Below are 16,576 nucleotides of genomic sequence, written 5' to 3' on the forward strand. Positions count from 1 at the left end.
ACAGGTGTCATGAGACTTCCCTGGATGGTAAGGAAGTCAGCCCAAACAGGGGATATCTCATCTTATGGGTCCCCAAGCTAACTTGACAGGCAGCCAGGGCAATTTCAGAATCCTCCCTCTGCAGAAGGAGGAATGAAAACCCAGAGAGCTCCTGGCTCCCAAGCCTACCCTCTCTCCAGACAACTGCAATGTCCCACACTCACCGGATTTGGCTCACCCCTGCATCTTACAGATGGCTAAACTGAGGCCCGGAGGAAATTGAGGCTCCCAAAGACACACAGTGAGGAAGTTGGCTAGAATCACACCCCTGACCTCAAGTCCAGAGCCCTGTCCACCCCCCACACAGCAAGGCATGAAATGAGAGAGGCTTCAGTTAGACTTATGAGAGGACTTCCAGAAAGGCTGAATCAATCTTAGTGTTAGGAACAAGCAACAAGCAGCAGAGAGCTAGATCTTTCAACAGGTGCCCCTCCAACCCACAAAGGTCCCTCTCCTCTCTGCGCTGTTTATTACAGAGCTCACTCCTGTGTCGCCGCAACAGCTCTGTGCAGTCTGTTACTCCAGTAAATGTTCCCATGGGTGTCTGTCTCCCCTTTCCAACTCACCCACGAGCTCCCTGAGGGCTTAGACCACATCTTACCTATCTCTGTGCCCCCTCCCCACCACCCTGCAGACTTGGACACTATGTGCAGGAGGCATGAAACACACATGGCTGGATCACAGCCCTGAACGGGGATCAAGAAGAGGTCTGCGGTTCTCCAACTCCAGCCTGCACCAGAATCACCTGGAGGGCTTGTCAAAATATAGATTGCTGGGCCCTGTCCCCACAGTTTTTGATTCCATAGAACTGAAGTAGCACCCAAGAATTTGCGTTTCTAACAAGACCCCAAAGGATACCGATGGTCCAGGGACCGCGCTTGGAGAACTGGCGAGCTGGGGTCAGCCCTCCCATTTTACACCCGGGGACAAGGAGGCCCAGAGATTTTTTGTTCTTTTTTTTTTTTTTTTTTTTGACAGAGTCTCACTCTGTCACCCAGGCTGGGTGCAGTGGCGCAATTTCGGCTCACTGCAACCTCCACCTCCTGGGTTCAAGCGATCCTCCTGACTCAGGCTCCTGAGTAGCTGGGGTTGCAAGCACGCGCCACCACGCCCAGCTATTTTTTTTTTCTTTTTTTTTGAGACGGAGTCTTGCTCTGTCGCCCAGGCTGGAGCGCAGTGGCGCAATCTCGGCTCACTGCAAGCTCCGCCTCCCGGGTTCATGCCATTCTCCTGCCTCAGCCTCCCGAGTAGCTAGGACCACAGGCGCCCACCACCACGCCCAGCTAATTTTTGTATTTTTAGTAAAGATGGGGTTTCACCGTGTTAGCCAGGATGGTCTTGATCTCCCGACCCCGTGATCGGCCCACCTCGGCCTCCCAAAGTGCTGGGATTACAGGCGTGAGCCACCACACCTGGCCCTGTTTTTTAATATTTTTTAGCAGAGATGGGATTTCACCATGTTGGCCAGGCTGGTCTCGAACTCCTGACGTCAGTGATTTGCCCACCTTGGCCTCCCAAAGTGCTGGGATTACAGGCATGAGCCACTGCGCCCGGCCGAGGCCCAGAGATTTTAAAGGCAGCACTTGATAGTATGTCACTGTCATCATCATAGTCACTGTCATTATAACCCTATCATTACAGCCCTTTTCAATGCCCAGCACTGTGCAAGCACATCGTGTATGTTATTGCCTTTAGGCCTCACCCTAAAAGGAAGATACTATGATTATTATTTTCCTGTAGAGGAAAAAATGGAGGCAAAGAGTATTGAGTCATTTGTCCAAAGTCACATCACTGGGAAGGGAATATCGGGATTTGAACCCTGATCTAAGTCCGAAGCCCACAAATTTAACCACCACCCTCCACAACCTGCTTATAGCTTATGCTGACCAGCCAGAAAATTCTCTAGGGGCTCCCAAATCCCGCAGGTTCATCTCTAATGTGAGGGGAGTTTGTGGTGCCCTCAGCCCAAAGGCCCAGTCCCTAAGTGGGCCTCTGGGGAGTCTCACATTTAGAGAAAGCCTGCCTCTTCACACCTGTGAACCCAGAGGATTTTCTCTTTCAAACACTCATTTTCCCAAACTACAACCTTCTTCACCTGGTCCCATGGATCAGGCCTTTCTGGCTGGAGGCCAAATGTCTGCATTAATTCTTCTGGTCCATGTCTCAACTCTGCCTCCCCACTCAGTGACAAAACACAATGAAATTATCTCCATTTACATTCCACAGTGATTCTGGGTTGTCGCTGTCAGGCACAGGTCTGTCTCTCCCACCAGACTGGGAGCTCACATGAGCAGGGACTTCTGAATCATCTGAGTCCCCAGCACAAGGCTTGCCCAGAGAAAGGGTTTGGTGACTAAGTGAAGAATGAATGAATGAGTGGGTTTAAGGGCAAAAGAGGAAATGAATGAGTGAATAAAATAACCAATCTCCCAGGAATTCCCTCTCCTGGCTTTTTGGCCTTTCCAGACAGGACCACGGACTCTCTGGAGAGGAGGGACCTCTGACACCATCTACACCAACTTCCACTTTCAGTACTGTCCTAGCTGAACTCCTACAGCTTCTACCAGAACCAACAGCTCCACACACACATACACAAGAGCCAGAAGGGTCTTGCCATGACCGTGGCTCTGGGCTGCTCAGAACAAGGCTGCTCCTCTCTCCTGTCCTCCACTCAGCCCTGGCCTCCCTGTCCAGACTTCGTTCTTCTGATCCCCTCATGCCATGAATAGAACTGCCCACTGCTCCCTCACACCCCTGGTGTGTCCTTTGTTTCTGCTGTTCCCTCCACCCTGATGCCCGTTTAATAAGTCTACATCCAAACCGTGCCCGCCATCAAGGCCAGCTCAAATGTCACTGCCTCCAGGAAGCCTTCTTGGCCCCTCCTAAGTGGAATTACATTCTCCCCCTATGTGCCCCAACACCTGTGCACACACAGACACACACACACACAACACACACACACTTCACAGCCCTTTCTCGGTGCATTTTCTCATAAATTGGACTGATTTGTGCTAATTCCCCCTTTTTGACCTTGAGCTAGCTGGCATCAGGGATGGGCTGGCCAATCAGAGTATCCTGGCCCCTCCCCCGAACACTCAGGGCCTTGAACATAGTAGATGCTCAGTAAGTGTCCAGAAAATGAATGAATGAGTAATTAACTGCAAAAGAATGAAGGAATGTATGAGTGAGTGAATGGAAGTAAACGCATGTGTAAATGCATGCTCAAATGAATGAGTGGACGCAAGAACGTTCTCATTCCCTCCTGTTCTCCAAACTAAAAACTCCCAGTTGCTCCTGGCCCCTCCTAGGGGCCCCTTAGGCATGGCATGACAGAATAAAGGAAGTTGTGGGATAAATGCGGGGGAGAGGGACAAAGGAAGGAAGGACAGAGGAAGGGGTTAGTGATACCAGCACTAGAGGAAGTGGAGGTGACCTGGCTTCAAAACGTGGCGCTTCTCACAGCCACATTTCTTTATGGAGAAGGTGGGGCAAGGAAAGCCGTGAGAAACCGGGGGAGGGGGAAAGAAGTGTCCAGAGGAAAGAAGACACAGCCTGGTGGGGACGGAGGGCGGGAACGCCAAGTTCCGGAGGCCAGATTCAGGATGGATGAGCAGGCTGTGGGGCCCAGCCCTGAACGCATCCTGCCTAGGGGCCTCAGATATGCCCTCCCTCTCCCTCTCTCACCACCTCCTCCTGTGGGGACTGGAATCCCCTCGCTGGCCCAGCTGGCCGTCTGAACCCAGATTTGGCCCTGGCTCTCAAATCGCTCACAACAGGGGCTAGCGCTCCTCCCAGACGCCCCGTCCGCAAATGAGTCAGCAGCGGCTGCCCCCTCTGGCCTCTGAGTCTTGCGCCCCCAGGTCTTCTCCGGAGCCAGCCTCTGCGGCGCGCCGGGCCAGATGACCACAGCCCGCCCCAACCCTAGTGAGAGACCAATCCCAGCGTAAATACCAGGGTGCTTCATGCCCCAGCCTGCAAGAAAGACCGTGCGAGGCAGCACCTGGCTGTCTGGAGGCCAGCGCCGGGGTACAGGCTGATCTCCCCAGGCAGCGTGCTGGAGCACAGGAGGAGCCCAGGAAACGGGGCCCTTCCCCCGCGCGGGGCAGGGAAGGGGCTCTTACCCAAAGGATGGGAGGCTCCGCCCCGGCGGCGTGCAGGGCCGAGGCCAGAGGAGCCTGCTGGGGGCGTCCGGGGAGCGAGTCCGCGGGGAGGGGCTCAGAAACAGGCCTCCGAGGTCCCCGAGCCCAGCCAGAGGCGGGAAGCTGCGGGCAGGCTGAAGGGAGGCGCGGAGGCGGCGGCGCTGTAGAGTTCCTGGACGGCTCTGCCCTTCCCCGCCCCTCCGGCGCGGGTGCGGCACCCGGGGCTGCCCAGGCTGCACATCACACAGGCCTGGGCCCCGCCGGCGCCAGGCTCCCCGCCCGCAAGGCGTCAATCCCCGGGCGCTGGGCGCAGGCGGAAACGCGGGCGGCCGCACCAGGCAAAGTCCGGGCGGAGCGCCCCTGAGCCGCCTTCTGCGATGCGGAGCCGGCCACTCAGCCTTCCAAAGGGATATTTGCTATTCGTTCACACCTTGACTGAGCACCTACTATGTGCCAGACCACGCACTGTGTCCTGGGATGAGGTTCTGAGCAGGATGCGCTGTGCTTGTCCTCATGGGTATTGATAGAAAGAGAAAAAAAAAAAAGTGGATAGTTTTGCACAGCACAAAGCAAATGCATACCACCCAAGATGTCTTTACTCAGAGAGAAGCTAGACTAGAGCTGGCAGATGCAGACGTGGTTGGTAAGAGATGGTTATGTAAGAGATGATATGAAATCTACAATGTGTGATCACGGGCTCAGAAGAGTCGCTCAGAAAAACGTCCATCAGTCTGGGCGTGGTGGCTCACGCCTGTAATCCCAACACTTTGGGGGGCCTAGGCGGGTGGATCACCGGAGGTCAGGAGTTCGAGACCAGCCTGGCCAACATGGCGAAACCCCATTTCTACTAAACATACAAAAAATTAGCCGGGAGTGGTGGCAGGAGCCTGTAATCCCAGCTACTCGGGAGGCTGAGGCAGGAGAATTGCTTGAACCCGGGAGGCGGAGCTTGCCGTGAGCTGAGATCGCGCCACTGCACTCTAGCCTGGATGACAAGAGCGAAACTGTCTCAAAAAAAAGAAAAAGAAAAACATCCATTAATGTCATGTTTGGGATCTAGGCTCAGCTGGCAAACTTAGAAGGGGCCTGACAAAACACAGTGGTGGTCCCTTCTAAGAAGGAAGTGAATCTCCGGAGGAGGAGGCACTTGGCAGGTGGAGTGCATTCCACACACCAGAACCAGGGATTCGGAGGGGGCTAGGCATTCCAGGCACCCACAGAGGCTGGCACCTGAACTCATCCTGCCCCCACAACTCTGGGGAGAAAAGGGCAATTTATGTACAAAGAGAGCAGCTGTGCTGAGCTTGGCCACCTGGGGCCCAAGCAGCCCTCCTGTGGAGGGCCTCTCGGTGTAACAAAAACGGGGGCCTTGCCTTTGTCACTTGCTTCCACCATCCTCTGAGAGCACGGTAAGGGTTCAATGTCATGGCAGAATGATGAACACCCCATGCATGGGGCTTTGGCAGCAGCCTGGATGGCCACTCCAGCCATCTTTTGCTCAGCTGTCCTCATCAGTGTTGGAGCCTCAGCTCAGCAGAGGCCCCAGGTGTCAGCAACAGCAAAGTGCCGACGCTCCCGGCCGAATAAAAACCTCTTCCTTCTTTAATCCAGTGTCTAAGGAGTTTTGTCTGCAGCTCATCCTACTACAAAAGGACATCTTAGATCACTTTCCAAGTCCAAGTGAGGCACATGTGGGAACACCCAGAAACATATGGGGCAGGTGGACTGTGCTGAGAAGGGGAATTCCCACCCTGGCAAGATGAATCTGGTCTGTGTAAACCATGGTTTAATTTTAATGTGCCACTCTAATCAAGTGGTGAATCCTGAAAATACTCAGATTAACCATATTGGATGCACTGTTTTGTAATCTGCTTTTTCTCTTAATTATCAAATATTAAACAATTATCTTTTCATCATTTTCTTTCTTTTTTTTTTTTTTATCGTAGAGATGGGATCTACCCATCTGTCCAGGCTGGACTTGAACTGCTGGCCTCAAGTGATCCTTCCCCTTCAGCCTCCTAAAGTGCTGGGATTACGGGCATGAACCATTGTGCTGAGCCTTTCCATGATTTTTATTGCTACACAGTATTTCTTTACAGTATTTCTTTATGTGGATCTACTTCAATTTATTTAGCCAATCTCTTTCCTTTTCTTTTTCTTTTTCTTTTCTTTTTTTTTTTTTTTGAAACATAGTATCGCTCTGTCCCCAGGCTGGAGTGCAGTGGCACAATCTCAGCTCACTGCAACCTCCGCCTCCCGGGTTCAGGCAATTCTCCTGCCTCAGCCTCCTGAGAAGCTGGGACTACAGGTGCACACCACCATGCTTGGCTAATTTTTGTATTTTTAGTAGAGACAGGGTTTCACCATGATGGCCAGGATGGTCTCGATCTCCTGCCCTCGTGATCCACCCACCTCGGCCTCCCAAAGTGCTGGGATTACAGGCATGAGCCACCACTCCCAGCCTGTTTTGTTTTTAATAGCTTTATTGAGATACAGTTACTAAACAACTGCACATATTTAAAGTGTGCCATTTGATGAGTTTTGATATACATACATAATATATACATATGCATATAAATTACATATGTATATCAAAACACACACACATATATACATATGTATATATATACGTATGCATATAAATTACATATGTATATCAAAACACACACACTATATATGCATATATATAGTGTGTGTGTGTATATATGTATATATGTATATATCTCCATCATCTCATTCATCACCATGTCAAGGTAATGAACATATTCATCACCCCCAAAGTTTCCTCATGGCCCTACACTGCCCACTTCCCCACATCCCCAAGCAAATAATAATCTGCTTCCGTCCCTAGATTAGTTTTCATTTTCTAAAATTCTATATAAATGGAATCATACAGTATGTATTATTTTTCTCTGCCTTTGTTCACTCAGCATAATTATTTTGCAATTCATATGTTTTGTTGCATATATCAATAATTTGTTCTCTTTTATTATTGCTGAGCAGAATGCCATGGTATGAATAGAACAGAATTGGCTTATCCATTCACCTATTGATGATGGATTTTTGGTTGTTTCTAGTTACTGGCTATCATACAAATAAAGCTGGCATGAGCATTTGTGTTCAAATCTGTGTGTAGACATGTACTTTTTTTTTTTTTTTTTTTTTTTTTTTTTTGAGATGGAGTTTCACTCTTGTGGCCCAGGCTGGGGTGCAGTGGCATGATCTCAGCTCACCGCAACCTCTGCCTCCCAGGTTCAAGTGCTTCTCCCACCTCAGCCTCCCAAGTAGCTGGGATTACAGGTATGCACCAGCACGACTGGCTAATTTTGCATTTTTAGTAGAGATCGGGTTTCTCCATGTTGGTCAGGCTGGTCTTGAACTCCCGACCTCAGGTGATCCGCCTGCCTCAGCCTCCCAAAGTGCTGGGATTACAGGCGTGTGCCACCGCGCCCAGCCGACATGTACTTTTATTTGTCTTAAATAAGTGCCTAACAGTGGCATGTAGTCCCAGCTGCTCAGGAGACTGAGGCACAAGGACTGCTTAAGCACAGGAGCTCAAGTCTTGAGTAATAGACTGAATTGCTTGGGTCTGTTTTTGGACTCTGTACTTTGGTTCTGTTAATCTACATGTCTATTGTTTTGTTTTGTTTTGAGATGGAGTCTTGCTCTGTCACCCAGGCTGGCATGCAGTGGTGCAATCGCAGCTCACTGCAATCTCTGCCTCCTGGGTTCAAGCAATCCTGGTGCCTCAGCCTTCCACGTAGCTGGGACTTCAGGCGTGCACCACCACGCCTGGCTAATTTTTTTGTATTTTTAGTAGTGACAGGGTTTTGCTATGTTGGCCAGGCTGGTCTCAAACTCCCGACCTCAGGTGATCCACCTGCCTCAGCCTCCCAAACTATTGGGATTACAGGAGTAAGCCACCTTGCCTGGCCCTATATGTCTATGTTTAAGCCAATACTACATTTCCGCAATTACTGTACCATCTTGAAATCAGGTAGTGTAGGTCCTTCAACTTTGTTTTTCTTTTTCAAAGTTGTTTTGACTATTCTGAGTACTTTGCATTTTACTTAAATTTTAGAATCAGCTTATCCATTTCTTTTTTAAAAGCCTGCTTGGATTTTGGTTGGGATTATGTCGAATCTATAGGTTAATTTGGAGAGAACTGAGATTAATAATTTTGATTGATGAACATGATATATCTCTCTATCTATTTAGATTTTCTTTAATTTCTCTCAGCAGTGTATTGTAATTTCAAGCTACAGGTCTTGCATATCTTTTTTTTAAGATGCATTTATTCAGCATCATAATCAGACTATTACATTTAGCAGTCAACAGCGTGGGTGCAAAAAAAAATCTGCGTTAAAACCCTTTGTTGGAATGCTTTACACCTTCCACAGAACAGGAACTAAAATAACCTGTTAACACAATTAGTGACAAATACAGTCCTCAAGTTTTTCGCCCATAGACATAAGTATGGTCTAAACAATGTCTTCTTTGTAACAGCTAGGCCCTGCTAGGCTGAGTTCACAAATCTGTTGTAACCCGTAGCTTCCCTGTCCCTTCTCTGGCTCTCCTCTCCTGCTAAGCTTTCTTTCCTGTCAGTAATTAAAATCTTCTGCCACTGGCATAGCTACTGTTGCTACTGGAACTGTCATAGCCACCTTGGTTTTGTGGTTAGGCAAAGTATTGGCCTCCACCACCATAGGGGCCAGAGCTTCTGCCTCCAAAGTTTTCTCCCTTCTTGGGTCCAAAATCTGAAGACTGATTGCTGTAATTGCCAAAATCACTGTAGCTTCCACCACTTCCAAAATTGCTTCCATCATTACCAAATCCATTATAGCCATCCACACTGCCACCATATCCACCACCACCCTGGCTGCCACCAAAGCCACCATGACCACTAAAGTTTCCTCCATGACCAAAGTTGTCATTCCCACCAAAACCACCTCTACAACCACCACCAAAATTTCCAGAACCTCTTCGACCTCTTTGGCTGGATGAAGCACTAGCCATCTCTTGCTTTGACAGGGCTTTCCTAACTTCACAGTTGTGGCCATTCACAATATGGTATTTCTGAATGACAGTCTTATCCACGGAGTCATGGTCATCAAAGGTTACAAAGGCAAAGTCCCTTTTCTTGCCACTGCCATGGTCAGTCATGATTCCAATCACTTCCATTTTTCCAAACTATTGAAAATAATCTCTTAGGTGATGTTCTTCAGTGTCTTCTTTAATACCACCAACAAATACCTTTTTCACAGTTAAGTGAGCACCTGGTCTTTGGGAATCTTCTCTTGAGACGGCTCTCTTTGTTTCCACAACTCTTCCATCCACCTTGTGTGGCCTTGCATTTGTGGCTGCATCCACCTCCTCCACAGTGGCATATGTGACAAACCCAAAGCCCCTGGAGCACTTAGTGTTTGGATCTCTCAGGACCACACAGTCCGTGAGCGTTCCCCATTGCTCAAAATGGCTCCTCAGGCTCTCATTGGTTGCTTCAATGCTCAACCCTCCAGTGAGGAGTTTCTGCAGCTGTTCGGGCTCTTTAGGAGATTCTGACTTAGACATGATGGCAGGGGGAAGAGAGACTTTAATGATCCAGGTCTTGCGTATCTTCTGGCAGATTTGTCACTAAGTATTTCCCATATTAATACTATCATAAATGTACTTTTAACATTTCAATTTCAAGCAGAAGGTTGTAAGCATGTAGAAATACCATTGATTTTGGTATGTTGAGTATGTGTCTTGAAACTTACTAAACTCACATACTTTTAGCAGTATTTTGTAGATTCCTCAGAATTTTCTTTATAGATGACCATGTTGTCTGCAAATAGTTTTACCTCTTCATTTCCAATCTGCATGTCTTTATTTTTATTCATTTATTTATTTTTAGATTTCTCCCAATTTAGGAATATTTTATTTATTGTGTAGAGATTAACTCCCTTCTTCTTTATTCTGGATAAAATCTTCTTTATTCTGGATTTCATTATCACGGTTCCATAGTATGATTACACACTCCAGCATGACGTTGAACAGAAGTGGGAAAAACAGGACATCTTTGCATTGTTCCTGATCTAAGAGAGAAGGGCACTCACTCATAATTAAGCATAACATTAGAGATAGGTTTTTTTGTAGATGCGCTTTAACAGGTTGCCGAAGTTCCCTTCCTTCTATTCCTAATTTGCTGCAAGTTTTTGTCATGAACAGATGTTGGATTTCACCAAATGCTTCCCTGTATCTATTGAGATGATCACATGGTTTATCCTTTTTAGTAAATTAACATGGTAAATTATACTGAATAATTTTCAAATATTAAACTAATCTTTCACTCTTGAGATTATGCATTGTGTAATGATGTATCTTACTTTCTATATATTAGTGGTGTTGATTTTTGTTAAAATTTTTTGCATCTATTTAATTATGGATATTGTTCTGCAGATTTCTTTCTTTGTAATATTTTTACCTGGTTGTAATATCGGGGTAATGCTAACCTCATAGAATGAGTTGGGAAGTGTTGCCTTCTTTTCAGTTTCCGAAATGACTTTGTGAATTGCTATTATTTATTCCTTAAATGTTTGATAAAATTCACCAGCAAAGTCATTATGTGACGTAATCTTCGTGGGAAACTTTTGTTTGTTTGTTTGAGACGGAGTCTCGCTCTTTCACCAGGCTGGAGTGCAGTAGCGTGATCTTGGCTCACTGCAACCTCCGCCTCCCAGGTTCAAGCGATTCTCCTGCCTCAGCCTCCCAGGTAGCTGGGATTACAGGCACGCACCACCACACCCAGCTAATTTTTGTATTTTTAGTAGAGACAGGGTTTCACCACGTTGGCCAGGATGGTCTCAATCTCCTGACCTCGCCATCTGCCCTCCTTGGCCTCCCAAATTGCTGGGATTACAGGTGTGAGCCATTGTGCCCAGCCTCGTGGGAAATTTTTATACTACACATTCAATTTCTTATAGATATAGAGCTATATAAGTGACCTATTTCTTCTTGAATGAGCTTTGGTGCTTTGTATCTTTCTGTACTTCATCAAAAATTTCAAATTTATTGGCATAAAGTTATTCACAATATTTCCTTATTACCTAGTTAATGTCCATCAAATCTGTAGAAATCTATCATTTCTGAGATTGACAACTTATGTCTTCTTTCTTTTTCCTAATCAGCCATTTGCTCAATTTCATTAATCTTCTCAAAGTACCAAATTTTTGTTTCATTGATTTTTCCTATTGCCTTTTTGTCTTATGTTTATTAATTTCTACATTTATCTTTATTATATCCTCTCTTCTGCCACTTTCTGGTTTTGTAAAGACGGAAGCTTAGGTAATTTATAAGAGACCTTTCCTTTTTTCTAAGTTAAGTGTTTAATGCTATATAATTTCCTCAAACACTGCCTTAGCTAAATTCCAAAGGAGTTAACTTTTTTCTTCTTCTTCTTCTTTTTTTTTTTTTTTTTTTTTTTTTGAGACAGGGTTGGCTCTGTTGCCAGGCTGGAGTGCAGTGGTGCAATCTTGGCTCACTGCAACCTCCACCTCCCAGGCTCAAGTGATCCACCTCAGCCTCCTGAGTAGTTGGGACTTCAGAGGTATGCCACCAGGCCCAGGTAATTTTTGTATTTTTTGTAGATACGGGGTTTTGCCATGTTGCCCAGGCTGGTCTCGAACTCCTGAGCTTAAGTGGTCTGCCTACCTCGGCCTTCCAAAGTGCTGGGATTACAGGTGTGAGCCACTGCATCTGGCCAACATTGTGTTTTCACGTAGATTGAAACAATTTCTTATCTCTCTTATGACTTCTTGACCCATGCGTTATTTAGAACTCTGTTATTTTATTTTAAGAATAAATTTAACCAATGAGGTGAAAGAGCTATACGCTGAAAACTCTAAAAACATTGATGAAAGAAATTGAAGACACAAATAAATTGAAAGATATCCCATGTTCATGAACTGGAAGAATTAATATTATTAAAGTGTCCATACTACTCAAAGCAATCTACAGATTCAATGCAATCCCTATCAAAATACCAATAACACATGTTCTCAGTACAAATACATAAATACGTGAGGTAATATGTGTGTTAATTAGCTTGATTTGGCCATTCCACAATGTATATATATTTCAAAATATCATGTAGTATACCATAAATACATACGGTTTTTTTTTTTTTTTTTTTTGAGATGGAGTCTTGCTCTGTTGCCAAGCTGGAGTGCAGTGGCACAGTCTTGGCTCACTGCAACCTCTGACTCCCTGGTTCAAGCGATTCTCCTGCCTCAGCCCCCCGAGTAGCTGGGATTACAGGCACATGCCACCACGCCCAGCTAATTTTTGTATTTTTAGTAGGGACGGGGTTTCACCATGTTGGCCAGGATAGTCTCGATCTCCTGACCTCGTGATCTGCCTGCCTTGGTCTCCTAAAGTGCTGGGATTACAGGCGTGAGCCAACACGCCAGGCCACATATGATTTTTATGTGTCAATTAAAAAAAAAAACTAGGGCCGGGCGCGGTGATCACAGGAGATCGAGACCATCCTGGCTAACACGGTGAAACCCAGTCTCTACTAAAAATACAAAAAATTAGCCGGGCATGGTGGTGGGCACCTGTAGTCCCAGCTACTCGGGAGGCTGAGGCAGGAGAATGGCGTGAACCTGGGAGGCGGAGCTTGCAGTGAGCCGAGATCGTGCCACTGCACTCCAGCCTGGGTGACTGAGCCAGACTCCATCTCCAAAAAAAAAAAAAAACAAATAGGCTCTAGACTGTGTGCAATCTATGAACAATACAAGAGGACTTATTCATCTTGGCCCTAGCACCTGGCACCATATCCAGACCAAAGTATGTGCTCAATAAATGTTTATTGAGTAGCTTGTGGAGCAAGCGAGTCGAGCCCTAGACTGAATGTCAAAAGACCTGTGTTTGAATCCAGTTCTGCCACTAACCAGCTCACTATGCTTGAGCCTACGAGTTTGAGACCAGTCTGGGCAACATGGCAAAACCTCGTCTCTACAAAAAAATCAAAAAAATAGCCGGGCGTGGTGGCACCAACCCGTAGTCCCAGCTACTTGAGAAGCTGAGGTAGGAGGATCACCTGAACCCAGGGAGATCAAGGCTGCAGTAAGCCATGATCACACCCCAGGTGACAGAGCGAGACCCTGTTTCTTTTTTTTTCTTCTTCTTATTTTCCTTTTATTTATTACATATACATACATTATAATCTCAACAATATAATTAAGAAAATTATTTTTTTAAATTATTATTATACTTTAAGTTTTAGGGTACACGTGCACAATGTGCCGGTTAGTTACATATGTATACATGTGCCATGCTGGTGTGCTGCACCCATTAACTTGTCATTTAGCATTAGGTATATCTCCTAATGCTATCCCTCCCCCCTCCCCCCAGAGACCCTGTTTCAAAAAAAAAAAAAAAATTGTGTGCTACTTTTTTTTTTTTTTTTTTGAGACAGGGTCTAGCTCTGTCGCCCGGGCTGGAGTGCAATGGCACAATCTTGGCTTACTACAACCTCCACCTCCTGGGTTCAAGCAATTCTCTTGCCTCAGCCTCCTGAGTAGCTGGGATTACAGGTGTGAGCCACCATGCCCAGCTAATTTTTTTTTTTCTTTTTTTGAGACAGAGTCTTGCTCTGTCGCCCAGGCTGGAGTGCAGTGGCACAATCTCGGCTCACTGCAAGCTCCACCTCCTGGGTTCACACCATTCTTCTGCCTCAGCCTCCCAAGTAGCTGGGACTACAGGCGCCCACCACCACGCCTGGCTAATTTTTCGTATTTTTTTAGTAGAGATGGGGTTTCACGAGGGTGGTCTCGATCTCCTGACCTCGTGATCCGCCCACCTCGGCCTCCCAAAGTGCTGGGATTACAGGCGTGAGCCACCACGCCTGGCCAGATTTTTGTATTTGTATTTTAAATGGCTTTTTAACCTAAGAAATATAAGCACATGATTTTCAAATTAAATATTATTGACAGAGTCATAGCAAAAAGCAGTTCATCTGTACCTCTCTCCCCTGAATGCTAGTCCTGCTCCTAAGACACAACCATTTTTTAGTTCTTTTAGCTATTTTTTCTAGTTGCCATTTCCATTTTTCAAAATAATGTGCTTACGCAGCAATTCCTTGCTTTATCAATTTTAAACATTATCTGTAGATGATCATCCATAATAGATAATAAATTAACACATACCAGCACCATAACTCTTCTCTCTCCCAACCCCAACAATGCTCCATCAGTGTTTTTCACTCCCTACCTTTGCAAATAAACTCTTTTCCATTGTTCCATAATCTTAGATAATAGTGTGTGACTTCCCATTTTGTAAAATGAGGACATGAGGCCCCTTTCTTTCCCCTTTAACTTTCCTCTCCCCTTTCTACCTCTCTTACTTTGTTTGAACTTTCAAATTTTCAAAGTTGATAACATTAAATTCTGTTCTATAACCATAATTACATATGCAAACCTTACTACAGATTGACCCTAATATACAGCATTTAATTTTTTTTTTTTTTTTTTTTTTTTTTGAGACCGAGTCGCACTCTGTCGCCCAGAGCTAGAATCTCGCCCAGAGTGGTGCAGTCTCGGCTCATTGCAACCTTCACCTCCCGAGTTCAAGTGATTCTCCTGTGTCAGCCTCCTGAGTAGCTGGGATTACAAGTGTGTGCCACGACGTCCAGCTAATTTTTGTATTTTTAGTAGAGACGGGGTTTCAGCATGTTGGCCAGGCTGGTCTCGAACTCCTGGCCTCAAGTGATCAGCCCACCTCAGCCTCCCAAAGTGCTAGGATTACAGGCATGAGCTACCTCGCCTGGCAGCATTTACATTATTATCAGCTATGAGAATAGCTGATAAATTACTAATTTATTTCAGAGACAAATTAGGTACTATCATTTCCCTTCCTTTCTTATAGAACAGTTTGTTTTTCCCAGAGTTTCTACTTTCTTTTCTCTTGTACTGTTTTCCTTAAGTTATTCTCATTCATTAGGTCTGGACAGTTGCACCTCTCTGTGCTCTATCATGTCAGATGGTCTAACGGATCCCCTTTTTATCTTCTCAGACCCCTCCATCCTCCTAATCAATCTGGCCTGGTTGCTCTCTAAGCTTACTGGTGTGGTGGTCATCAGTGCTGTTCACAAATACTCTCATTCATTAGCTCTCATTCATTACCACCTTCGTTGGTGGTAAAGCATTGAGATTGTGGGGGTGTTTGTTAACTCTTCATAACCTAGCTTCTCCCAACTGACGTGGAAATTGGTACCAGAAGTGGAGTGGCACTGTAACCAAATCTGAAATATGGCCAGGCGTGGTGGCTCACGCCTGTAATCCCAACACTTTGGGAGGCCGAGGCAGGTGGATTGTTTGAGGTCAGGAGTTCGAGACCAGCCTGGCCAACATGGTGAAACGCTGTCTCTACTAAAAATATGAAAATTAGCCAAGCGATGGTGGTGCACGCCTATAGTCCCAGCTACTCGGGGGCTGAGACGGGAGAATCGCTTGAGCCCAGAGGGTGGAGGTTGCAGTGAGCCGAGATTATGCCACTGCACTCCAGCCTGGGCAACAGAGGGAGACTCCATCTCAAAAAAAAAAAAAAAAAAAAAAAAAGAGGTTAGCAACAGAACATTAGTAGTGTGTATTGGTTGCTGTTGGCTATATTTGACAAGGTACTCCAAAAATTATTAGCCTCAGAAAATAATTGGCCAGTTTACCAGCAAGAATGAAATCAAACAGAAAGAATCCAGACATCAGGATTTACAGGATTACTTCTCAATCTCAATCTATAGCTGATGAAAGTGAGGAGATTTTTGAGTGAAAAAGCCTAGGCAGAAGCAGAAGTATTGCCGTCACCCTCTTGTTAAAACCTCTAAGTGCAGCCAGACACTGAATCAAGCCTGCAATCCCAGCACTTTGGGAGGCCACGGCAGGAGAATCACTTAAGCCCAGGAGTTCAAGACCAGTCTGGGCAACATCATGAGACCCCCATCTCAACAAAAAAATTTTTAAATTAGCTAGGCATGGTGGCACACCTGTGGTCCCAGCTACTCAGGAAGCTGAGGTGGGAGGGCCCCTTGAGCCTAGGAGTTTGAGCCTACAGTGAACCATGATCTGGGCAACAGAACCTGTCTCAAAAAAATAAAATAAAACCTCTAAATGCATTACAGTGTCTCACAGTAAAGGTCCAGTTAAGAGCATAGCACCCAGTAAATCTTTCAACTAGACAAAATAATTCAGAGAAAGGGAGCTAAAGAGGTGGCTTCCCCACTCTATCAGGTCCAGGAAAACAGAAACTAAGGAATCTCAGACACAGGTAATTTAATGTAGGGAATTGGTGTTACACAGATATTGGGAGTTTACAAAAACAAGGGGATGTTGATATCACCCAGATATTAGTAACTACAAAAA

General features: G+C 45.9%; 1 protein-coding gene and 1 pseudogene across 1 annotated transcript in view; both read right to left on the bottom strand.

Annotated features, from left to right (window-relative positions):
• ACOT11 (acyl-CoA thioesterase 11) overlaps positions 1-4,487 on the bottom strand; it is a 94,851-nt gene extending 90,364 nt beyond the window's left edge. The window contains exon 1 of the mRNA XM_063801904.1: positions 4,161-4,487. The gene's annotated coding sequence lies outside the window, so the exon portion shown is untranslated. The remainder of the gene's footprint in view (positions 1-4,160) is intronic.
• Positions 4,488-8,786: 4,299 nt separating this feature from the next.
• On the bottom strand, positions 8,787-9,749 carry LOC739224 (heterogeneous nuclear ribonucleoprotein A1-like; annotated as a pseudogene).
• Between the last annotated feature and the right edge of the window lie 6,827 nt (positions 9,750-16,576).

The sequence above is a fragment of the Pan troglodytes genome, chromosome 1 (genome assembly GCF_028858775.2).
Source record: "Pan troglodytes isolate AG18354 chromosome 1, NHGRI_mPanTro3-v2.0_pri, whole genome shotgun sequence".
Classification (NCBI taxonomy): domain Eukaryota; kingdom Metazoa; phylum Chordata; class Mammalia; order Primates; family Hominidae; genus Pan; species Pan troglodytes.